Below are 26,808 nucleotides of genomic sequence, written 5' to 3' on the forward strand. Positions count from 1 at the left end.
ATTGCTGTTAAATGGGTTGGTGGAATTGAGCAGTTCTTGTGTTATAGGGGTGGGCAGACCAGGTTTTAGTAAATGGAATTTAATCTTACTACTATTGAGTTTTAAGGAGAGGTGGGCCAACCAGCTTTGTTTTTTCATGCAACATTTTATTGATTTTTCATCAAATAATACTGTTAAAAAAACTAGGCCACCAAATGGAAGCGACTTGAGTAGCCATTACCATTGGAATCCCCCATACCGCCCAATCAACATGCATTAAAACAACCATTATTATTGTTATTTCCCAGCCTCCTCTCTCTACCCCCCCGTTCATCGGTCAGCGGCATATTTCCAGATTTCCTCATCCAGGGTGCAGCGTGGGCTTTCAGGTCATTGAAGGGTATTGCCCTGGTATTGGCACCACGGCACCCCTATTTTGTAATATTTTTGCATGCAACCTCTGGCTTTGCAGATGGAAATATCTACTGAGATACACCTACTTAGAACAGACTTCCATTTCTCCAGGGGCATAGGCTCTGTGTTTTTCCAAGCCCCAGCAATGTCTCTTTTTGCCACCACCAGTCCGAGCCACAGCAGTGCTGCGCTCGATCTGTCAGTGTCTAACTCAGTCATGATATCATCATCTGATATGGAGGAAAGCAGGTCTAATATCGCGAGGTAGAGTCAACCCCAACACACATCCCAGTCATTCCATCACCCGTTCCCAGAATGGATTCAACCACACACACACCCAGACTTTCTGAAGAAGGTTCCTACTCTCTGCGCCACATGGTAGACAGGGTAGTGAAGAAATGGTTAATTCTCCAGAGCAAATCTCATATTTGCTATACCCTATGAAGGCAGTTAAATTGTATAAGTCTAAACTGTGCGGCTACGACTGATTCACGATGAGGCAAATGCTTCTCTCCAGTCATCTTAAGAGAGTTGTCCTAAGTCTCCTTCCCAAGCCTCTCTTAAACGGTTAAAGGAGATTGGTGGATTCATCAATATGGATCGATACACTTGAGATATTTTGTGTTTGGTTAGTTTATCTAACAGGATCTTTGCTTCTAGGGTCTGTATTCTGGCATATCTGTAAGCCTGACTACATAGGGTATGACAGCTTGTCGGAGTTGCAAGTATCTAAAAAAAATGTAAGCGATCTAGGTTGTATTCTGTATGTAAATCTGAAAAAGATTTCTTCATATTTCCTAACATGATGCCATCCAACTTGGAGAGGCCAATTATGTCCTACGGTTTGAAGCCCTGGATATTGCAGACCTGCAGCACTAAGGTCCCGCACCACAGTAGGATTTCTTTTGTTAAGTGTCCCCTCCATCTGAGAGTTTTATAAGTGTCTCTCCAGATTTAGAGTGTCACACAATGGCTAGTGTCAGGTCTTTGGGGAGCACTTCCCCATACAAGTGCATGAGGGTGGTGCCTCAATTGCCCATTTTTTTATCACAAATGCTGGGTCTGCATCTGTGTCAAATCACCATTCAATCACAATGATAAGGTGTGACACCCTGTAATACAAAATCATGCCTGGAGTTGCAATGCCCCATTGTATGTGAATTTATAGCATTTACAAAGAACTATCCGCAGAGTACTGTGACCCCACGGAAAGTCTTGCAGAAGTGAGTCAAGCCTCTCGAAGGAAGTCCAAGGTAGGTGAAAAGGGTAGTTTTATAATTGATAAAGCAGCTGGGGGAGAGCCACCATTTTGTAAATGGTAGAGCGCCCCATGCTCTAAAAGGGTAGCATTGGCCAGAATTCCAGGTGTCAATGTAAGTGATCCAAATGGGGTTGGATATTACTCACCAAGGGGTAGCGGGGGTCCATCATAATGTATACTCTCAAGTATTGGAAACCATCTTGCAGGACCTGTAATTCAGCTGTCCAATGGAGAGCTGTGGGGTATAAGCCATGGGGTATACCGAAGATTCTGTTTCATTAATAGAGTTCCAAGAAGTTCTCAAAGATGTTGTGAATTTGGTGGACACACTGATCAGATTCTTGAGGGTCATCCAGAAATATCAGGATATCATCAACATAGAGGACTATCCTGTCTGAGATGCTGAGTGTCCACTCAAGGCCCTTAACCACAGTGCCCTCTCTCAACCATTCTGCCAGGGGTTCAGTCACAATAGTAAATAGTACTGGTAACAGTGGGCATACCTGTCTCATTCCCCTATATACTGGAAACAGATCTGAAACTGTTTAACACACTCCCACTCTGGCCCTCAGGTTTGTATATCACAGTTGAATTTAGAAAATAAAGTGGGATCTGAATTTTAGTTTGTGTAGTAACAGGAACAAATAGTCCCATTAGACTGAGTTGGAGGTTTTATGAAGATCTGCCAGGAAGAGTGCATGTGCTCCTGGTAATCGATCAGCAAATGCCGAAGCATTGTAAACATGTCAGATGTTGTGTCTTGTGGCCCGGTGGGGCATGAAGCCAGATTGACCAAAGACACAAGCATCAGCATCAGTCTGTTCGCTAGGGCTTTAGCCAGGATTTTAACCTCCTATGTTTAAGAGGGATATGGGGTGGTAAGAGGAGCATCTGGCAGATGAGATACCAGGTTTATGTAGGATCACAGTTTCTGTGAAGCAGTGGTCTGGGGGAAGTACGCCCATCTTTTGGTTTTTGAAAAAGTCCTCATGTAGCAGGTAAATAAGTAGGGTTCTATACATTATAAAGAACTCTATCAGAAGGCCATTGGGGCCAGGGATCTTTCCTGGTAGAAGCTGGGTCAGGGCCTCTCCCAGTTTCTGTCAATGTTGGTTAGGGGGAGTTTAGGTATATCTGCCATAAAGTCCTGAAGGGCTGTTGTGTTTATCCCATCGATTGGGCGGAGAGTTCTGCATTGTGGGTGATGGATTGTCAGGCAACAGCAGCCTCCCCACTGTGTTTAATGCCTTTGTTGTTGGTAATATGAGCAATGACTGTACGGTGGGTTGTGTTGGTGCAAAGCCAATGAAAAGGCTTGCTTGCCTTATCTCCCAAGTGATAAATGCAGCTTTATGTGGCAGGCCACAATATCCCCATTTCATCTAGGAGCAATTGTCATAGGACCGTTTGGTTGTGTAGGGATTCTTTGAGCATCTCCGGAACCAGAGTCTGTTCCTATTCTGTCTCCAGATATAGAACGCGAGTCTCAAGATCTGTCACTTCATGATTATGCTTCTTGCATGTCCCTGAAATGTAGCTTAACATGTTTCCTCGGACCCTGGCCTTGAACGCCTCTCAGAAGATCTCAGGAGACCCAACAATGCCCCTATTGGCCCTTGGGTAGTTCTCTATGGCTACCTGTATGTTTTTCTTAGTTGTGGCATTTTGGAGCCACCCGGAGTCTAGGCTGCATCCCATCCAGGATCGTCAGGAGCCAAACCACAGCTGTAGCTCCAATCAATCAATCATTAAATTTATAAAGCGCGCTATGTACCCGTTAGGGAGTGGGGAGTGGTCTGATTGGACCCTAGTGTGAATGTGGGTGTTGACTATTCTATAGGACTCAGAATTAGGCAAGAGAAACTAATCTATCCAAGAGAACACACTGTGTGCCCCGAGTAAAAGGTATATCCCTTTTTCCTGGGGTGGAGAGCTCTTCCCCTGTCCTTCAGGCCCATACCTTCTATGAATCTCACAAGTGGAAGGGGCTCTGGGGCCTTTCCCTTAGCTCTCTGTACACTACTCTGAAGTCCCCTCTGAGCACCCAAGACCCCACCAAAAACTGCACCATTTGTACCCCTAGTATTTTAAGGTATGAGATGTTAGTGGTAGTGGAGTGTATAAACTATCCACTACAAATGGGTACGTAAAGGAGGCTAGATAGTGCCACATACCAGACATGTTTATTGTTCTAGGTTCTGATTATAATCACAGGCAGTCTATAATGAATTAGGATAGCCACTCCTCAAAATTCTGTAGTAAGACCTGCATGGAACACTTGACCAGATATATAGTGCCTATCAAGTGTTTTTCCTCGAGAAGAAGTATGTCTGCTTTGTACTGTTTATCCGCATTCAGCACTACTCCATGCCTAACCTAATCAAGAATATTATTAACATTCCATGTTTAGAGGCGGAAATTGCCTCCAGCATCGCTGTCACTTGATTCAGACATGAATGTAAATACATATCTTGGAGGGTAGTCGGAGAGGAAGGCATGTAGTGCTTAGGTGCAGTTGTGGACAATGTGAGCAAAAACCAATAACAAACACAAAAAATAAACCCTTTTTCCCACACCCCATATCTCGAGAACATAAAATACCTGTCATGAAATAAATTAGGAACTGCCGCCAACTAGCCAAACACATCCCAACCAAACCACAACCCTAAAAAGGAATACAATAAAATGTTGTACTTAGGTAGGTTGTGGAAGGTTCCCCTGCTTCTTGCCAGAAGTCAATGGATCCAGAGTGAAACCAAAGAAATCTGGGGCAGGCCATGCCTCCTCCATCTTTTATGGAGAGGAAGGCAGCTTGTTGCAGTCTTCAGGATCCAGGGATTTCAAGTGTAGAGGTCTAGGGCTAGTAATAGAGACTTCTGTAGAGCAATAATGCTGTCACATGCATCGAAATTGTTGCAGTAGTTTTGTCCATCCTCATTTTTTTGCAGGGCCCTCTCATCTTGTGGATGAGTGTGGCACCTCCCACTGAAGGTTATGACTCTCCTCCAACCACCCCCAAGCAGGGTCCGGGGTACCAAAAAATTAAGTTTTAATTTGCTAGACAACCTTTAGCTGTGATTGAGAGTATAGCATGTATTAGATTAGGAGTCCTCACAGTTTTTGTTTGACTTCCAAGAAAATGTATATCTGCTGTTGGAGTTTTAGTGTATAATCCAGAAAGACCATTACTTTGACTACAATCCAGAGGAGGACTTCTTGCATCTGAAAATCATTGAGGATGGCATTGCGGTCAGTAAAATTGAAGATGCAGCCCATCATTGAATACAGGGGAGCCCCCAAGGGATATTTCAATGCATGGACCTGTGTGCCCACTCTGTGGCAAAGCAAGTGGACAATTAATCTTTTGGGAGCCAGGAATGCAACCAGGTCACCAAACTGGGTGAGAGATGTCCCTTCTGGGACTCCCACTATTTTAATGTTGACTGTGCAGAAACACCTCTCTGCGTCTACTGCCCATTCTTTGAGTTGGTGAACGACTCACTGGAGTCCATAGATTGTGGTTTGCAAAGTGAGAAGTGTGTCTTCAGCTTCAGAAATACAGCTTTCTGTCTCTGTGACCCATGCCACTGTGTTGCACAAATCCTGATACAGGAGGTGGACATCTACTGTCAGCTCATCTATTCTCCCTTCCAGGTATGTTCTGGACTCCTGTGTTGCCATAAAATGGACAGCGACTGGTCTGGGGGTGGTGCTATCAGAGCCTGTGGTAAATTTCATAAACTTGTCAATTCCTCTTTGAAAGGCCTAGGCTCAGGCCTTCTTGTTCTTCTCCTTGAAACAGGACAAAGGGCCTCTCCGGCACTAGTTCAGGACACACTGGGCATGGACATGAGTCATTGCTACTGGAGTCATATCCCCTGGTCATCAGCATGAAAGGGCAACAGTCTGGTCACAGGGATAGGGTTAGATGTGTCTCTGTTGTACCCACCAAGTCTGAGGCCTACAGCACCCAGTCTCTGATATCAGAAGCATTTTTATTTGCCCCTCACAAGTCTCTACTTAGTTGTCTAGCTTTGGAGGATTGGGGCCTCACTAGGGCCCATGTTCACATTGTCTTGGCCCCCCCAAGGAGATTCTGTGTGGGCATAGAAGCTGCATGCCAAACAATAGGGTGTGCTATCTGGGGCCCAAAGTTCCTCTAGGCCTCTGCTCTGTGCACAGCAGTAATCTGTGTTAGTGTGTGTAGCAGACACAGCCAAATTCTGGTGTTGTTCAGATGTAGACCGCTCCTCTGTATCTTCTTCTCACCCCTCGGGCAATGGTTGTGAGCATCTGTACCCCCTCTACAGTATTGTTGCTATGTGCCAGTCTTCACTAGTAACTGTGTCCGTGTGATTAAGGGAGCAGTAAAGGAGGGGGAGGCACGTCCAGCTCTCCTCATGCTGCTCTCCACCTCTGCAGCCCCAGCTGCCAACCTTGTATCTCCTTTGCAGCCTACAACTCCGGGTCCCCACCACCTCACTCCAAGCTGCATGCAGAAGTGCTGCAGGTGCTCACTTCTACGTGCACATGAGCCAGAAGGGAACAAGGTAGACCATCACTGCCAGCTTAGCCCATGGCCTTGTTTCTCAACCCTCTGATCTTCCTCCCAGCAGAGATCTCTCCAGGCCCACAAGTCCACAGTGAGTCGCACTGCGAGACTCTGATCACGGTTGCAGGGCTTTCACATGGTGTGCAGATGAGAGACTATAAATCTAGTAGGTCTCTCTGGGTCATTGAAATGTATGGCTATAGCAAGGTTTTGGCAGAGCTCAGGGAAGGGCAACCACCATGTTTGGTATCCTAGCCATGCCCCTACCATCCAGCTTTTTAAGGCACCATAGACCCTTTGAGTTCTACAATGTGCTCATATGGGAAGGTCCTTGCATTCAACTTAATGTTATCAATGTATAATGCAAGACTATCAGCCCTATTTAGAGTTTGGCGGAGGGGCTTTCTCCATCACAACAGTGACGGATATCCCATCTGCCAAAATGTAAATCCCATTGGATATATTAGGTTTTATACTTTGGCAGATGGGATATCCTGTACTGTTGTGACAGAGTAACCCCTCTGCCAAACTCTAAATCAGGCCGTTTGTTCTGTTCGACCAGTCATCAACATGGAGGTAACTTGTCTCTAGAGGCTGTAGAATATATAACTATGCAGAAGTTTCACAGCTCCTATTCCACCTCAGTGGCACTTCTGCATCACAAGCAAAATTTCAAAATACAATGAGTTTTATTGCCTATTGCATGATTGCCAACCAACTCAAACTGAATGTGGATAAGGCAGAGATAGTAATATTCAACAACAAAACTAGCTTATGGAACCAGTAATATTGAGAAGGTGAGCTGGGCACTACGTCCACCTCAACAACCTCAGCAAAGAGCCTATGTGTCATTCTCAATGTTCAACTAACACTGCCACCAAAATCAGGATCAGTAGTGTCTAAGTGCAGCTTCTTACTCAAAGTACAAAGGAAAATTGCATCACTTTTATCCCTTGAGGCAGGGAAACTGATAGTGATGTCAAGCATCATTTCCATACTCAATATTTCCAATTCTATGTTGCCCATTCAACACAAGCTGCAAATAATTCAAAATGAGGCTGCAAAATTGGTATTGCAACTTCCTGGAAATGCACATGCTTCTCCACTGTTAAAGTAACTCCACTGGATGCCAGTGAGGGAACAAATGTAGTTTGAAGTTTGCTGCACTGAATGGGCTGGCACTCAAATTTGTGACCAAAAAGTAGAAGTGAGAAATGGGGTTGTTGGGTAAGGGGGGTGTGTGAACCCTTTTCAAGCAACAACCACAACCCCTGTTTAGTGAACTCCAAAAGTCACCAAATGAACTTGTGCTTAACCCTGCATAGCCTGTCACAAACAACAGTGATGTTTAACTTGGAGTCAATGTGTATAGTACACAGCACACACACAGTAATAAAGTGAAAACACAACACAAGGAAAAACCTAAACCAATTTAGAAAAACATAGTAAATTTTAATAAAATGTACTGACACTAAAACAACAAAAATACAATCACTAGAACAAGAGAAATTCATTTTTAAAGTTGAGAGTGAAAAATAGCACCTAAAAGATCTAGGGCCATATGTATGAACACATTTTCCCATAGACATAGAATGGGTAAAAACCTTTGATACATCTGGCCCCAAATCGCCAACTGCGAACATCAAGTCATATGAGACTGGAGAAAAGTTATGGCTGACCACGATGGAGTGTGGTTCGGATGCACAAAGTGGATTAGGACCAGTATCGGTTTATCTTCAGACCTAGAAGATTTTTAGAAAAAAAATATCTGGGAAGGTAAAATTCAGTTGGGCAAGGCAGCCAACAGTGTCCAAGGAGGAGGCGCCATTGTTGTGGAACCCCCGGACAAAGTCGCAATGAAGATTTCTACGTTCAAACTAAGGCTCTTTTTTTTAAGTTGAAAATTTCCAGTGAGAAGAATCTGCAGGCTGTAGCCAAGGAGGGCTCCATGAGGCCTGATATTCCTTCTGCAAGGAGCTGCTGAACAGGATTTGCAATGCACCTTGGAGGATAAGTGAGCGGGTAAGTCCTGGTAGGTACTCAGCGCACTAATTGGCTGAAAGTTCCCTCATTTTGGATTTGGGCTGTCTAGGCACGATTAGCACCACTTCCAAGGGCCCAGAACTGGAGGTGCACCACCTGGAAGATCAGGACGCAATCAGGCTGGGTCCATGTGTGGGTTCAAGATGTTTGAAGCCTTTTCTATCCATGTGCTCTGATAAGGGTGACAGCCGATCAGCCCTTGGAGTCACTTTAAAAGTCCCTGGTTCAAATAGAAAAGCAGGTCTTAGGCAGCAGGACAATCATCTTAGGGCACACAGCAGTCTTCATGCAGCAGGGCATGGCCCTACTCTTAGAGTACAGCGGGACAGTCATCTGAAGTACACAGCAGGCCACAAGCAGTGGGGTGGCCTTCGGAGAGTCCTCCGTAGGTACAGAAATAAACTGAAAAGTGAATATAAGGGTCCTAATTTTATATCTGGTGCCAGCTTTGAAGTTGGAAAAACTTCTAGAGTTTCCCCCCGCCCCTCACAGATGGTCTTGGAATTCCTTTCTTCCCTGCCCTGGTCCCAGGATGTTTGGGGGCACACGAGACTAGTGTTAAGTTCTTTGTGTGTAGGCTGAGGAAGCTTCCTTGAAGTGGGGTGGGGCTGTGCACAGCTCTGCCCCTCTCATCCTATCAGGATGTCTCATCCTACCAATCACCAGTTCCCTTAATGTGTGACTGTCTAGGAGAAATACACAAAGGCTAACTGGCATCTACACCTACTCACATGACTCAGGAAACAGGCTGCAGGAACCAAATGGTTAGGACAAGTAAAAACCAATTTTTAGGACAAGTAAAAACCAATTTTTAAAAGTGACATTTTCAGAATGGGGAGTTAAAATCAGACTTTACAATTGCCGAGGATTTTAAATTGCAATTTTCTTAACCACAAAACATGACATACCCTCCTGCTGGCAAGTGAAAGTTATCGCTTAATCAATGTAATAAAGTAGTCCAATGTTATCCTATGTGAGAGGTAGGACTTGCAGTAGTTTTTTAATACTCGGACATGTAAAACTTAAAGGTACATGTCCAACTTTTTAACTCGAATGCACCTTACCCTATGGGTTGTGTAGGTCCTACTTTAGTGGTGACATATGTATTAAAAAGGGAGTTTTGGGCTTGACAAAGTGTTTGGTTTGTCGAATTGACAGTTTAAAATTGCACACAGACTGCAATGGCAGGCCTGAGGTATGTTTTAAGTAGTTACTTAAGTGGATGGCCCAATAAGTGCTGTAGGCCCACCAGTAGCATTTTATTCACAGACCCTGGGTACATATTGTACCATTTTACTACAGACTTACAAGTGAAATATGCCACTCAGGTGTAGACCACTTTTACCATGTTTTAGAGAGAAATAGCACAAGCTGTTTCACTCTGGTTAACAGTAGTAAAGTGCACAGAGTCCAAAAATCCAACACAAAGGGCTTCAGAAAGCAGGAGAGGTGAAGGCAAAAGGTTTGGGGATGGCCCTACAGAGAAGGCCAAGTCCAACAGTAGAAAAGTACATTCCTACACATAACTTAAGATCAACATATGTGAACCGGCTTATGGTCCCAATGTTCCAGAAATGTAGCTCAGTTGGACACAGCTTTGCAATACTATCCCCTGAATCTGGAATTCCTTGCAGGATAAGATCCATCAAGAAACTGATTTAACTTTATTTCCTAAATCTTTAATGACATGGCTATTTAAACATACCTATTGAACCAAGTGGTCCCTCAGACCTAAACCTACATCTATACTTTTGTGCTTATTAAAGGCACCAAAAATGCTGGTGTTTGTGTCCATTATGAGCTTAATGAACATAACATAACACATGTATGTACAACCAACAGCTTCATGGATAATGCAGATCCTTGGGGTGTCCAATAGGAATGAGATCTGGAAGTTTCATCTTTACCAATTGTGATCTCTTTTAGAGGAAGGATGAAAATAATTTCAGGGATGTCCCACTACATCTGATCCTGGAAATGAGTGATGCAAGGACAACCTCATGATTTATTGTATTAAATGGCAATGAACTGTCAAATAGGACAACAAGACAAGGTAACTGCAAGAATAATGACTTTTTATGCAGATTTTCATACATTGGAAGAACATTAATAATTTTCTCATCACAGTTGGGTAGAATTTTTAATATTTGCATATTCAATGATGTCTTGGTTCCCTCATATAGTAGCTCACTGGATCACACTGGACCATCCCTGGTGATGATATGAGACTGGCTCTAATGCCACCCTAGGGGACCCCTCACTCATCACATGCACACTGCCTGGCAGCTTGTGTGTGATGGTGGGGAGAAAAAGTAAAAGTCTACATGGTCCCCCTCTCAGGGTGCCATGCCCACAAACCACTGCCTGTGGCATAGGTAAGTCACCCCTCTAGCAGGCCTGAGAGCCCTAAGGCAGGGTACACTATACCACAAGAGTGGGCATAGCTGCATGAGCAGTATGGGCCTAAGTCCATTCTTAGACTTTGCAATTGCAGTGTAGCCATTTGAGTATATAGTCTGGGAGTTTGTGATTACAAAATCCACAGCTCCATCATGGCTTCACTGAAAACCATGACCTTTTGTGTCAAACTTCTCAGCACAATAAACCCACACTGATGCCAGTGTGGGATTTATTGAAAAATGCACACAGAGGGCATGTTAGAGATGCCCCCGTATGTTAGCCAAACAGCTAGTATAGGACTGACTGATCTGTGCCAGCCTGCCACTTTCAGACAAGTTTCTGACCACATGGGGTGAGTGCCTTTGTGCACTCGGGGCCAGAAACAAAGCTGTCCTGGGTGGAGGAACTGTAACACCTGGCGGTAAGCCTCAAAGGCTCAAACCTCGGGTTACAGTGCCCTAGGGCAATCCAGCTAGTGGAGATGCTTGACCTTCCTCCCCTCCCCCCCCGGACAAAGCCCTACTTTTGGCGGCAAGTCTGGTGGGAAATTTAGGGAAAACAGGGTGGAGTGACTACCCCAGCCTGGATTACACCTAAGGTGTCAAGAGCTGAGGTAACCCCCTCCCTGCAGAACCCACCATCTTGGTTTGGAGGACAGGGACCAATAAGGATAGGAATGTGGGAGTGGGCACAAGAAGGGTGTAGCCAACCTCAGGGACAGTAGCCATGGACTACTGCCCTCTAACCCCTAAAACGCACCTAAATCTAGGATTTAAGCGCTTCCCTGAACCCAGCTCCTGGTGACCCACAAGAAGAAGAAGGACTGCTTAGCTAAAACCCCCAGCAGAGAAGAAGGAAGACTGCTTTGGTCCCAGCCCTACCAGCCTGTCTCCTGTTTCAAAGAAACGCAAAATGACCAGCGACACACCCAGTGGGACCAGCGACCTCTGACAACTCCAGAGGATTGTCCTCCACCTAAAAGGACCAAGAACTACTGAGGACAGCGGCTCTGTATACAGAAATCCTACAATCAAGGACTCTCATCTCACTCCAGATGCGTGAGTCTTGACCCCTGTTGACCCGATGCCCACAGCCCGTGTCGAGGTGGTCCATCAAGCAAGAGGGGGTCCCCAGGCGATTGCCAGCAAGTGCCCTGCCTGGGTTGACCCCTCCATGACAACGCCTGCAGAGGGAATCCCGAGGACCCCCTGACCACGAGCTCCAGACGAAGATATCAACTTATCAGTGTACACCTTGGTGGGTTTCATTGTATTGTCCTTTCTCTAACATTATGGTGGTCATTCTGACCTCGGCGGTAAAAGGCGCCTACCGCCGGTCAGAAATCCTCCATAATTCCGCCGCGGTCGCGGTAACCCGCCACGGTCATTCTGACCCGCAGCAGCCAAACCTCCGAAAATCCGACAGCCACAACAGACCGCCAGACCAGCGGTCGGCGGAAAAGTGGAGGTGACCAAACCTCCACCCTCACGCCAACAGAAATACGCCCATGCCATTACGACCCACGAATCCACGCGGCGGTCATTCAAACGCGGTTTTCCATTGGCGGTACACACCGCCGCGGTCAGAATACACACAAACGAACAAAACTCAGCCACATTGGCCGATTTGAATTCCACACACCTGATACACATACACACACCACTCCCACACACACAATACAATATAAAACACACACCCACATCACCCACAAACCCCTACGACAAAAAATTCAGAAAGAAGCACTGAGAGACACATCAGCGATCACAGAATACCATCACACAGAGGAACACTACACCATCACCCACACAATATCCACACACAAAACAACACACACCCCCACACTCAACACACTTAACTACACATACTCCACCCCACACATCATACACACCACTCCATGGCACCCCAAAGACAGCCCCGCTTCGCAGACGAAGAACTCAGGGTCATGGTGGAGGAAATCGTTCGGGTAGAGCCCCAGCTCTTCGGCACACAGGTCCAATACACCAGCATTGCCAGGAGGACGGAGCTATGGCAGAGGATTGTCGACAGGGTCAACGCTGTGGGACAGCACCCCAGAAATCGGGAAGACATCAGGAAGCGATGGAACGACCTACGGGGGAAGGTGCGTTCCATGGTATCCAGGCACAACATCGCCGTGCAGAAGACTGGCGGAGGACCCCCACCTCAACCCCCACAATTTACAACATGGGAGGAGGAAGTCTTGAACATCCTGCATCCTGACGGCCTCGCAGGAGTCGGCGGAGGAATGGACACTGGTAAGTTGAAGCTTCACTACTGCTTCCCCCCCACCTGCATGCCAAATCATACCCCAACCCTCACCCCCATCCTCGAACCCCACCCTCACCCCCACCCCCATCCTCACCCCCACCCTCACCCTCACCCCCACCACCATCCTCACCCCCACCACCATCCTCACCCCCACCACCATCCTCACCCCCACCACCATCCTCACCCCCACCCCCAGCACACCTATTCCCTGCCAATGTCTCACCATCACAACCCACACATCCCAAAGCCTAGGCCTGCATGCGTCCACTGAGCATGGACACCCATCACCAAAGCATGCCCAATGCATATACACATCCCCCCCACAAGCCACCCTCACCAAAGCCCCCACACACGAATGCCAGCACTTGGGGACACGGGAACCCACAGATACACCCATATGGCACACATTGAAACTATAACCATACCTCTATACCCCTACAGGACCCGACCGCCAACACACCGCCACGGAGGGCCCAGAATTCTCCACACCTCCCACCCAAGAGGCCGTCAGCGATGACAGCAGCTCTGTCGACCTGGACACCGATTACCAGCCCGGACCATCGGGGACCTCTGGACAGTTGGTTCCCCTCAGACAGCCACAGGCCACTACAGACCCAAACCCCTCTGGGAACACCAGCACAGCTCCCACCCAGCGGGCCCATGCCTCTGTCTCCAGGGCGCGTCAATCTGCGGTGTGTCTACCACTACAGGGCACCCAGGATAACCCACCACCCCAACAACAACAGGGACCTGGGGGCAGTGGTAGTGGGCACACCGGCCAGGGGGCAGAGGCCCAGGGAAACAGGGCAACTCGGAGGGCAGCTGTGCGACAGGGGGGGGGACGGGCCCAGGGAACCCACTCTCCACGAGGCCCTCACCACCATCATGGGAGCATACAACCGCTCCCAGGAGACGATGGCGACGGTACTGGCCCGGTTCCAGGAGATCCAGGTACTGCAGGAGGAACACTATCGGGGGTACAGGGAGGACATCAGAGCCCTCACCTCCACCCTGGTTACCATGGTCGGGCTGCTGCAGGACCTCATCAACACCAGGACGGACACTCAACAACAACAAAGGGCCCCTGCCACTAGCCTGGACCAAGAACAGCCAACCACCTCCGCCGGCGCTAGTGGTCAGGAGGCCCCCGCACAACAGCAGCCCACCAGACCCCCACCTCCTGCATGAGAAGAACCACCCGCAAGAGGGCCCTGAGATCTCGCAAGAAGACAGAGTAGGATGTCAAGACCCCCGCCAGCAAAGGATACCACCTGATGTCATCCCACTGTCCCACATTGTCACCCTGTCCATCCTTGAACTGCCCATGCTCCATCTCTCCACAGGCCTCTGGACAATGCACCTGTGTGACTGTTACTCTGGACTCTGCCATGGACATTCCTTCACCATAGCCCCCACCCACTTGAAACCACCCATCCCATTTTGAGCACTGAAATAAACACCTATTTTGCACAAAACCATCTGGAGTCTGGCTGTGATTTCAAAATATTGTAATTGACATGACAGTGCAAATATGTCCTTGTACATAGTGAAGTCAACAAACAGCTGCCACAAAGCTGTAGTCCATGGGGAAACGAAGCACAGGACTCGTAGTGGGGACCCCAGATCTGAAATAGGGAGGGAAAAGCCACAACTCAGTCATCATACACTGGGGCAAATAGACAGGCAGCAGAGATGCAGGAGAGTAGTTCACATTCACTAAATTATGTTTGAATTGTTACCTGTGTCCTATTGGAAGTACTGTTCAATGATTCTGTCCCTGTTGTCTGTTTCAGCCCCGTCGTCTTCCTCCTCGTCACTCTCCACAGGTTCCACAGCTGCCACTACACCACCGTCTCGACCATCCTCCTGCAGGAAAGGCACCTGGCGGCGCAAAGCCAGGTTGTGAAGCATGCAGCAGGCCACGATGATGTGACACACCTTCTTAGGTGAGTACATTAGGGATCCACCTGTCATATGCAGGCACCTAAACCTGGCCTTTAGGAGGCCAAAGGTGCGTTCGATCACCCTCCTAGTACGCCCATGGGCCTCATTGTAACGTTCCTCTGCCCTGGTCCGGGGATTCCTTACTGGGGTCAGTAGCCACGACAGGTTGGGGTACCCAGAGTCCCCCAATAGCCATACACGGTGTCTCTCTAGCTGTTCCATCACGTAAGGGATGCTGCTATTCCTCAGGATGTAGGCGTCATGCACTGACCCAGGGAACTTGGCATTTACATGCGAGATGTACTGGTCAGCCAAACACACCACCTGGATGTTCATGGAATGGTAACTTTTTCTGTTCCTGTACACCTGCTCCCTGTCTCTTGGGGGAACCAAAGCCACATGGGTCCCATCAATGGCACCAATGACGTTGGGAATATGTCCAAGGGCGTAGAAATCACCCTTCACTGTAGCCAATTCGCCCACCTCAGGGAAAATGATGTAGCTCCTCACGTATTTCATCAGGGCAGACAACACTCTGGATAACACCTTCGAAAACATGGGCTGAGACATCCCAGAAGCAATTCCCACTGTTGTCTGAAATGACCCACTTGCCAGGAAATGGAGTACTGACAGGACCTGCACCAGAGGGGGAATCCCTGTGGGTTGGCGGATGGGGGACATCAGGTCGGGCTCCAGCTGGGCACACAGTTCATGTATAGTGGCACGGTCAAGCCGGTAGGTCAGGATAATGTGGCGTTCTTCCATTGTCGACAGGTCCACCAGCGGTCGGTACACGCGAGGATTCATCCGTCTCCTCGCCAAACCCAGCGGACGGTGCCTAGGAAGGACAACATGGAGCACAGAGTCAAGCAACCCACAGGTACGTACTCACAGCTTGCACAGTAAACGATTCTCTATGCAGTGAATGGCGTGTCTGAGTGGCTATGCAAGGCCTAGGCCTGTGTGACGCAGTTGAAATTGAGCCATGTGGACCCTCGAAATGGCAGCTGCCTGACCTGTGAAGTGTGACAATGGGATGTGAGGTCAATGCGCTGGAGTGGCACACCGCGGCGGTCGGCGGGCGAAGACCGCGGCGCGAAGCTGCATTGGTTAACATTGAAGCCTATGGGTTTCAGGAGCCAATGGCGAAGGGCGCCGGCGGTGGCGGTACGCCCCGCCGCGGTACGCACCGCCGCGGACGTGACTGCCATTTCCTATCTACTTATCCACTTGCGACTTGAACTTTCACAGGAGAGGACCTATACTGCAAGTGTTGCTGTGACCTCGGTCTGGAAGGGACAATGGCTGCTGCGACTGGGGAAAAGGCCCCTGCCTTCACTGGAGAGGAGTTGGAGAAACTTGTGGATGGGGTCCTCCCCCAGTATGCGCTACTCTACGGTCCTCCAGACCAACAAGTGAGTTTAATTCAATATGGATTTGGGGCCACTGGCTGGCTTGGGGGCCTGGCGGGGGGCCTGGCGGGGATGGGGGGCATGTTGGGCCTGGCGGGGGGCCTGGCGGGGGGCCTGGCGGGGATGGGGGGCATGTTGGGCCTGGCGGGGGGCCTGGCGGGGGGCCTGGCGGGGATGGGGGGCATGTTGGGCCTGGCGGGGGGCATGGCGGGATGGGGGGCATGTTGGGGCTGGCGGGGGGCCTGGCGGGGATGGGGGGCATGTTGGGCCTGGCGGGGGGCCTGGCGGGGGGCCTGGCGGGGATGGGGGGCATGTTGGGCCTGGCGGGGGGCCTGGCGGGGATGGGGGGCATGTTGGGCCTGGCGGGGGGCCTGGCGGGGGGCCTGGCGGGGATGGGGGGCATGTTGGGCCTGGCGGGGGGCCTGGCGGGGGGCCTGGCGGGGATGGGGGGCATGTTGGGCCTGGCGGGGGGCCTGGCGGGGGGCCTGGCGGGGATGGGGGGCGTTGGGCCACTGGCAACGAAAATGCAGACAAACTTGAACGTGGTATTTCTCCCTCCCTGTACGTGTCACATAGGTCCGCGCCCATGAGAAGATCGGGATTTGGCGTGCCATCGCCAAGGAAGTCCGGACCCTGGGGGTCCACCATCGACGGGGCACCCACTGCCGCAAGAGGTGGGAGGACATCCGCCGCGGGACCAAGAAGACCGCCGAGTCTCTGCTGGGGATGGCCTCCCAACATAGGCGGGGTGCCTGCCGTCAACTGACCCCCCTGATGTTCCGGATCCTGGCGGTGGCCTACCCTGATTTGGATGGGCGCGTGAGGGCAGCACAGCAGACACAAGGGGGTGAGTACAAGCATCATCTACTCTGTTGTCGCGCAGTGGAGGTGTCTGGGTGGGGGAGGAGGGCTGTGGGTCCCCCTAGGCCAGGGCGATATCTGTAGGCTGGGCACCCCCGTAAGCCCCTGTGTCCCCAGCCACCACCCTCAGTAGTGTGTCAGTACAGCCATCCCTGGGCCGTGTCATCCATGGGTGCAGTTGTCAACTCTAGGCGTGTAGGGCATGTTCCACGGAATGCGTAGCGGACCCCAAGTGCGCAACTTAGTGCAGGGGGCATCTGTGTCTGTCATGTCCGCTAACTGTACCGGTGATCCATGTACTCAAAATCTCTTTATTTCTCTCTCCCCCCCCCCTTTTTGTTTGTCTTTCTGTGCTTGTGTGCATCAGCATCATCAGGCGGAGGAGAAGTGGCATCGGGGCAGGAGGGAGCTGCATCTCACATGGCCCAGGAGGGCCATGCCACAGAGTCTGACTGGACCAGTGAGACGGAGGGCGAGGGGAGCTCCACAACGGGGACGACTGGACCCTGCAGCGACACGGACACGTCCTCGGAAGGGAGCTCCCTTGCGGGGGTGGCACCATCCGTGCCCCCGCCATTACAGGTACAGCCGCCACCCAGCGCACCATCTCTGCCCTCCCAGCAGCCCCTCAGCGTTCGCCCCGTGCCCGCTCTGCCAGGAAGCCGGGCATCTCCTTCGCCCCAGGCACCTCAGGCCCTGCCCCTTTTACCCCCGCTGCCCTCAGTGAGGAGGTCATTGACCTCCTCCGAACGCTCATTGTTGGGCAGACTACCCTTTTGAATGCCATCCAGGGGGTGGAGAGGGAGGTTCATCGCAGCAATGCGTACCTGGAGGGCATTCATTCGGGTCAGGCTGCCCATCAGCGATCGTTCCAGGCTCTGGCCTCAGCACTGACGGCAGCCATTGTCCCTGTCTCCTGCCTCCCTCTACTAACTCCCTCCTCCCAGTCTCCTGTTCCTCTGCCTGTCCCACCCACACCATCAGACCAGCCTGCACACACCTCAACACCCAAGAGCAGCTCATCCAAACATAAGCACCACAGATCACGCAGACATTCACACAAGCAACATTCCGATGCAGACATGCCAACAGTCACTACCACCTCTGTGACCCCCACCTCCTCGTCTCCCTCCTCCCTCCCTGTGACGTCTACACTCACACCTTCATTCACCTCACCATCAGCCAGTGTTTCCATCACCAGCATACCCTCCACTCCAGTCCGCACACGCGCAGTCACCACCCCCACTGCCATTTACACGTCCCCTGTGTCATCTCCCACTGTGTCTGTCACCCCCTCTTCCACACCACACAAACGCAGCCACCCACCCACCCAACAGCCATCCACCTCACGACAGCCTCCCGCTCCTGCACCTGCACCCAAAGACAGCAAACTTGTCTCGCCTACAACCACATCCTCTCCCTCCACTCCCATACCCACTGTACCTACCACTCTCCATTGTCCCAAGAAAATCTATCTCTCTACTGCTACCTTCTTTCCTGACCCTGAGCCCCCCCCTCCTTCTCGTCGGGGTAAAAAGAGCACCTCAGCCACCACCAGCCCTGCAGCCCCCTTGACAAGGGTGCAGGGGTATTGGAGCCCACCAGCCCGCAGGTCTGGATCTTCGCCCAGCAGCAAGGGGACAGCCAGCCCACCCCCTGGGAAGAGGAGCAGAAGGCGGAAGGGCCGCCGCCGGAGCCCGGATTCGATATCCCCCCAGGACACTAGCCAGCCACCGTCAACAGCCACAACTCCAAAGGGAGGAAAGGGCCACAGACTCCCGACTAAGGAGGGCAAGGGCAGCAAGGCGGAGAAGTCAGGCAGCAGGCCTGCTGCCCATGGAGGACCCGTCACAGCTGCCCAGGAGGAGCCCGCAACCCCCATAGCGGCTGCCCCGGGAGGAACCGGCACAGCTGCCCCGGGAGAGCCCACCACCCCCATAGCCGCTGCCCAGGGAGGACCCAGCCCAGCTGGCCAGGAGGGCCCCACCACCCACAGCCCAGGTGGGCATTGAAGGAGCACCATCCCCGCTGCCCAGGAGGGCACCACCAGGCAATGAGCAGTTGGCCATAGAATGGTCACCGTCTCCAGCACCGCTCCGCTGGGGACCGCCGTCTCCAGCACTGCTCCGCTGGGGACCGGCGTCTCAAGAACCGCTGAACTGGGCCCTTCAAGGCAAGAACCGCTGAACTGGGCCCTTCAAGGCAAGAACCGCTGAACTGGGCCCCGCCGTCTCCAGCACCGCTCCGCTGGGGACCGCCGTCTCAAGAACCGCTGAACTGGGCCTTTCAAGGCAAGAACCGCTGAACTGGGCCCTTCAAGGCAAGAACCGCTGAACTGGGCCCCGCCGTCTCCAGCACCGCTCCGCTGGAGACCGCCGTCTCAAGAACCGCTGAACTGGGCCCTTCAAGGCAAGAACCGCTGAACTGGGCCCTTCAAGGCAAGAACCGCTGAACTGGGCCCTTCAAGGCAAGAACCGCTGAACTGGGCCCTTCAAGGCAAGAACCGCTGAACTGGGCCCTTCAAGGCAAGAACCGCTGAACTGGGCCCCGCCGTCTCCAGCACCGCTCCGCTGGGGACCGCCGTCTCAAGAACCGCTGAACTGGGCCCTTCAAGGCAAGAACCACTGAACTGGGCCCTTCAAGGCAAGAACCGCTGAACTGGGCCCTTCAAGGCAAGAACCGCTGAACTGGGCCCGCCGTCTCCAGCACCGCTCCGCTGGGGACCGCCGTCTCAAGAACCGCTGAACTGGGCCCTTCAAGGCAAGAACCGCTGAACTGGGCCCCGCCGTCTCCAGCACCGCTCCGCTGGGGACCGCCGTCTCAAGAACCGCTGAACTGGGCCCTTCAAGGCAAGAACCACTGAACTGGGCCCTTCAAGGCAAGAACCACTGAACTGGGCCCTTCAAGGCAAGAACCGCTGAACTGGGCCCTTCAAGGCAAGAACCGCTGAACTGGGCCCTTCAAGGCAAGAACCGCTGAACTGGGCCCTTCAAGGCAAGAACCGCTGAACTGGGCCCTTCCAGGCAGGAACCGCTGGCCCTTTGGCAGACGTGGCAGGGCGGGATCTGTCTCGGGCAGGGCTGCAGGATGTCCTCTGGCCAACATGCCTCCTCCAGTGGCAGTGGAGTCTGTTATGGACTGTTTGGACTGTGGCTTTGCTCTCCCCAGGATGGCCCAGTGGGCAGGCCACCCACTGTATGGACTGTATGGACTGTGGCTTTGCTCTCCCCAGGATGGCCCAGTGGGCAGGCCACCCACTGTATGGACTGTTTGGACTGTGGCTTGGCTCTCCCCAGGATGGCCCAGTGGGCAGGCCACCCACTGTATGGACTGTTTGGACTGTGGCTTTGCTCTCCCCAGGATGGGCCAGTGGTCATGGAGTCCCCTCGTGGATCTGGCGTCGTGTACTCAAGTGGCTGAGGTGCCCCCCCTTCCCTTCCCCCTGAGGTGCCTGTCCTTTTTTCTTTCTGATGCCCCTGCAGTGTTCTCTCCGTGGAGTTCTTGTCGTGGGACTGGGCCTTGCCCCTTTGCTCAGGACCCCTGTGGTCCACGGACAGTGGTTGGACTACATTTAGTAGCTGTATATATTTTGTACATAGTTTATTTATTTATTTGGATTACTGCTGTCCATTTTTCAATATATCTGCCCGTTTGAGATCTCTTCTTTTGGTCTTTGCATTATTTCGGAAGGGGGGGGTTTGTGGGTTGTGACAGTGATCTGTGGGAATGCATTGATGTGTGTGTTGTAGTGGGTGTGGGTGGGTGGGTGTGTGCCGGTAATCTTTTCCCTCCCCTGTGTCGCAGGTGCAGTACTCACCGATGTCTTCCGCGCCGCCGGGCGTGCTCCTGGTACAGGAGCAGGTATAGGAGTGCGGGGATGACCTGCAACTCGGGTTCCATACTGCCGGAATCTCGCGTGGTGTATGTGGAGGTGAGCGTTTTCCCGTTCGTAGTCTGTTTCCGCCGTGTTTTTATCGGCGGTGCTCCCGCCCCGGAAAAGGTGGCGGATTGGTGGGTCGTGATAGGGTGGGCGGTACATTGTCTGCCGCCTGGCTGTTGGCGGGGACCGCCGCGCTGTTTGTTTGTTCCGCCGTGGCGGGCGGAGTGTTAATGCGGCGGGCTGTGTTGGCGGTTCCCGCCAGGGTCAGAATTGCATATTTTGGACCGCCGGCCTGTTGGTGGGTTGGCCGCCGCTTTATCACCGACCGCCAGGGTCAGAATGAGGGCCTATGTCTCCCTAGCAATGGTAATACTGCCATGTGTTTGCTGCTTTCCTCAGGTCTCAACAAGCCCAATAGAGGCAGAGAAATGTGAGTAGAGGCAGTGTGGCCTTACCTTCCTCTGAAAGCCATAGGCCAGTGTGAGCATAGGTAAAAATCCCTGTGGTATCATGACAGTGTGCAAGCTGTTAATCTGATACAGTTTTTTAAAACCCACAATGTGCATAGGATAGATGATGCTCATGTTGTACATTTATTAGGGATGGCTGTAACTCCCATATTCCATGGTGGAGGTGGAGTTACACAAATATTCTGCTTGAATTACAGGAGAAGGTCAATTTTGCATTTAGTGCTATTTCTTAGCACAAAAATACCCACTTCCACCCAAAATGGACGAAATGATGCATTTTGTGCTAAGAAATATCGCCAAAGGAAACAGAACATAAATAGGAGCATAAACAGCAATTTGCATTTGCTAAATGTGCTCTGGGGAAGAATTTTCCCCCAACCTGCTACGGATATTTAGTACTAAGTTCTTAGAGCAAATGCACCCTTGCATCCAAAATGTACACAAGGATGCATTTTGCTCTAGGAAACAGCAGTAAATGCAGCAGAACACCAGTAGCAGCACCCGCTCACTAAATGTACTCTTGAGTTAAGATTTTTTTCCTCAAATTACTCTTACTTATGGGAGGAGTAATTTCATAATTATTGATAATTGGAAATAGCAAAATTACTTGAATTACTCTATCATAAATAAAATTCCACATGGGCCTTACATTTATATGGTCAAACAAATGAACTCAGAAGTAAACTCTTTTTTAATAAGATAACTATAAAAATGTCAAGGGGGGGCGTGACCAGATGCCTAAGGTGGCAGAGGCATAACTCTGCATCTCTGGACCCAGGCCCATAATTTATTCTTAAAATCAGCCACAATCTGCCCCGATATACCGCCCAGAGAAGTCCATGATACAACGATCTCAGACTGCACCAATGGCGGTGCTGTAGCTGCCCGGATGCACTGCAGTGGCTATAGCAAGGTCGCGTTGGAGGTGGGCCGTGCCGCAACAGGCTATTACTCGGCCCCACATTTTTTCCCTTCATTCTGTTGCACTGGAGCGCCCTTCGGAGCTTCATTGGCCCCCAGTGCAGTAGCGACTGCCTCTGGAGTGGCCCAGCCAAGCAGTGAGGTGAGGAGTGGACTAGCCATGATCCAGCGTTGCAGAGGGATGAGAGGAGTGGCGGTCTGGCTGTGCCTGCAACGGGCGGGCTGCGCGCCTTTGTGTTCGGAGTGTGGCATGGCTCTGCGCCCTGCGGCTGTTGACCTGCAGGGACCCCCAGGGTTGATACGTTGCCGCACGGTCGGTGCTGACCCTGGAGGGGAGCGCTGGTTTGGCCTAGTGCAACCATGCAGTCTACGGGGCTGCATGGAGCTTGTGGCCTCTGCCAGCTGTCTTGTGTACCGACCAGTGTGAGGCTGCTGACTCTCATGCCTGGAGACTTGCGAGGACCAGCTGGGTACCAGAGAAAGGATTGGGCAGCCTGTTCCTGGGCACGACAGGGCCCAACCACCTGGAGGTGTGGGCTGGCTACAGGAGCTGCGGTGGGCACTGAAACGGGCCAGTCCGGCAGGCGAGGAGACCCTGAATTACATGCCAAAAGTCTGGGGGCCCAACCACCTAACTTAAACTAATTCACCAAAATGCGTGCCTTATCTGTGACATGGACTGGTATCTCATCACCCCAGGGGCGTGAGGAGAGCGCCAGAATGTTGAGTGTGGATCCCCATTTGGTTCTGCATTTGGGACTTGTGGAAGGTGACCACTGGGGATTGCTGAAGTGGGAAGCTCCTACAATGCAGCATAATACCACCCCAAGACTTGAACTAAGATACCGCCGAGGGGCAGTGGAAGTGGGAGGCTCTCCCCAGGGTAAAAAACAGAATTGCGTTGCTCTCTTCCTCAGATCGCCCCCTTCAATTCCACTATGGGGCACACCAAAACAAGGCCCCCAAGGCTGGATGAATGTCTATGTGCGCACTCCCCGCCCTCGGAGGACTCTGCTGCCTTGACTCCCGCAGATTGTATTCCCTTCATGATGGTAGCACCTCCAATAGATAAACTGGGCATCATATTGCAGGAAATACGGGACTCCAGGGCAGCCATGGAACAGAAACTTGGTGTCCTTACCACGGATATCAGTCTGCCTAAGGTGGAACACCATAAACAGGGTCAAATCCACAAAACAAACACTGGCCACCTTAACACGTGGCACATAGAACACAGAACATTGATAGCCCAGCTGCGTAAACAAGTGGAACAACTTCAGGATCGAGCTGAAGACGCGGAAGGCAGAGCATGCAGAAATAACATCTGCATAGTGGGTATACCAGAAGGTACTGAAGGCACTAAGCCTACCCAATTCATTGAACATGGATGCAGTCACAGGTGCCTCCAGATGGTCTAGCTGCCATCTTCACAGTAGAGCGGGCACATCGAGTGCCCATCAGGAAGCCCATCCCGGTGCCCCTCCAAGTCTGATTGTGGCAAAATGTTTACTCTGAGAATCAGAGACATGCTACTGCGTGCAGCCCATGAACGTGCTCCAGTCTCTGTTAAGGGAGCAAGAGTACCTGTACCCCCGGATTACATAGTAGCAGTGCAGCACAGAGGGCTTCTTTTCAGGAAGTGAAGCGTCAGCTCAGAACCTTTGGTCTTACTCATTGATATTCCCAGCAAAGCTAAAAATCATACATGAGCGGCGCTCTCACTTTTTTGATTCACCAGTGGTGGGCAGAGATTGGCTAGATCAGAATTTCCAGGGGTTGCAGGACAGACAGCTGCATGGGACTCCGTCTTGGACGACTCGCCGATTGGCTCAGCGCAGGCACTGGGGCGGACACAAGAGCAGCACTATCTCTACAATAGGTCGATGACAGACAACTCAAGCCCATTCAACTAACAACATCCCCGCGTAATACCGACTGAAGGTCCAGCACTGAATCATCCATGGCTGGTGACTCAGACCCTGACACTGAGGGCAGCAAAGCCTCATTCCCAACTGTAACCCCACAGACGGCAATGACTTATGAGAGTCTGGGCCATGAAGGCGCCCGACTTCATGCTCCGTACACAGACTTGATGCCGGCGACCTCTGCAAGGAAGATATGCTCCCCGCAAACCATAACCTATGCTGTTACATAGAATTCTGTGGAATGATCCGCACATTTCCCACTAGCATAATGACTGTTACTTAATACTCACATGTGAAATCCCTATGTCTTCCACCTAGGTATTAGGGACTGGTAAGTGATCATTTCACTATGGATAGGGCCTGGGTCCGAACCTACAACAGCGAGGCAGCAACCCCAACACCCTGGCACTGTGCATCAGAGCGCAAGGATCATGGCACCCCATTAGCGTAAGCCTTGGAATCTCTATGTCAGTTAAATTCTGTTATGTTTAGGTAACTGGTCCAGCAATGTTTTTACGCTTGACCACATATTGGGAAATATTGTTTGTTGTTATACTTCTGTCATTGATGAGATACCGGTGGGGCACACAATGTCAACTGTTGGGGGCACTGACTTTGCTTATTGTACATTTGTCATGCTGGCTACAATCCCAAAATCTTACAATATAATCACATGGAATGTTAAGGGCTGGGATCAGTCTATAAATGTCATAGGCCCTCATTACAACCCTGGCGGTCGGAGATAAAGCGGCGGTAATACCGCCAACAGACTGGCTGTCAAAAAAATTTGATCACGACCACGGCGGAAACTGCCAACATAGACAGCCACTTTAACACATCGACCGCCAGGGCGTTAGCAACAAACACTGTGGCGGTCACCGCCAACAGAGAGGCGAAAGACAATGTACCACCCACCGTATTACAAGGCACCAATCCGCCAGCTTTTCCTGGGTGGTACCAATGACATCAAAAGCATGGCAGAAACAGTACACTGAAGGGGAACCACTCACCTTTCGACACTCAACGAAGAACTAGGACGCCATGGAGACCGAACTGCAGGTCCTCCCCATGCTGGTGTATCTGCTAATACACCAGGAATTTCAAAGAAGGTGGCAGCGACGACGACGGTGAGTACTGCACCTAGCACACAGGGGAGGGGGGGAGGAAAAAGAGAGTGACACACACACACGCAACATGCAACACCCCCATCCTCACCCACAACACCATTCACAATAACAGATCCAACAACATTACAAATACACCCTGTAAACCCCTGGAAGAATGCAAGGACAAAAGGAATTGAGTCAAATCTGTGGTATTTAGAAAATGCATATAAAGTTAACAATTGCAAAAAACAGTTTATACAAATATGTACAATATGACAGAGGGTCGTACAGTGTCCATTGCAAATGTCCGTGGACAAGTGGCCCAAAATATGGGCGAAGCCCACACTTGACTCCGGCCTCAAAACGGAGAGAACACTGCAAGGGCATCAGGTCGAAAAAATACAGGCACCTCAGGGGGAAGGGGAGGGGGCACCTCAGCCGGAAGATGGTACTATGCCACTGCTCCTCGAGGAGGCAACATGCCCACAGCGATGTCCTGGGGAGTGCAAAGCCACAGTCTCTCAAGTCTCTCAAGTGGGTGGTTTGCCAACTGCTTGGTCCTGGGGAGAGCAAAGCCACAGTCTCTCAGGTCTCTCAAGTGGGTGGTTTGCCCACTGCTTGGTCCTGGGGAGTGCAAAGCCACAGTCTCTCAAGTGGGTAGTTTGCCCACTGCTTGGTCCTGGGGAATGCAAGGCCACAGTCTCTCAAGTCTCTCAAGTGGGTGGTTTGCCCACTGCTTGGTCCTGGGGAGTGCAAGGCCACAGTCTCTCAAGTGGGTGACATGTTCCACTGGTTCTGGAGGGGGCCTTGTGCCCAGTCTGCTACATTCTGCCAAGAAAAGTGATAGTGGATGTATTTCTCCACTGGTTCTGGAGGGGGTCTTGTGCCCAGTCTGCTTCATCCTTCCAAGGATTGGGTGAGTGGATGCATCTCTCCACTGGCTCTGGAGGGGGCCTTGTGCCGTCCAGTCTGCTTCATCCTGCCAAAGATTGGGTGAGTGGATGCATCTCTCCACTGGTCCTGCAGGGGGCCTTGTGCCCAGTCTGCTACATCCTGCCAAGGAAAGTGATAGTGGATGCATTTCTCCACTGGTTCTTGAGGGGGCCTTGTGTGAGAAGGTAGCCTCTTTCTAGCCTTGTTACCCCCACTTTTGGCCTGTTTGTGAGTGTATGTCAGGGTGTTTGTCACTGTTTTCACTGTCTCACTGGGATCCTGATAGCCAGGCCTCAGTGCTCATAGTGAAAACACTATGTTTTCAGTATGTTTGTTATGTGTCACTGGGATCCTGCTGGTCAGGACCCCAGTGCTCATAGGTTTGTGGCCTATATGTATGTGTCACTGGGACCCTGTCACA

The sequence above is a fragment of the Pleurodeles waltl genome, chromosome 4_1 (genome assembly GCF_031143425.1).
Source record: "Pleurodeles waltl isolate 20211129_DDA chromosome 4_1, aPleWal1.hap1.20221129, whole genome shotgun sequence".
Lineage (NCBI taxonomy): Eukaryota > Metazoa > Chordata > Amphibia > Caudata > Salamandridae > Pleurodeles > Pleurodeles waltl.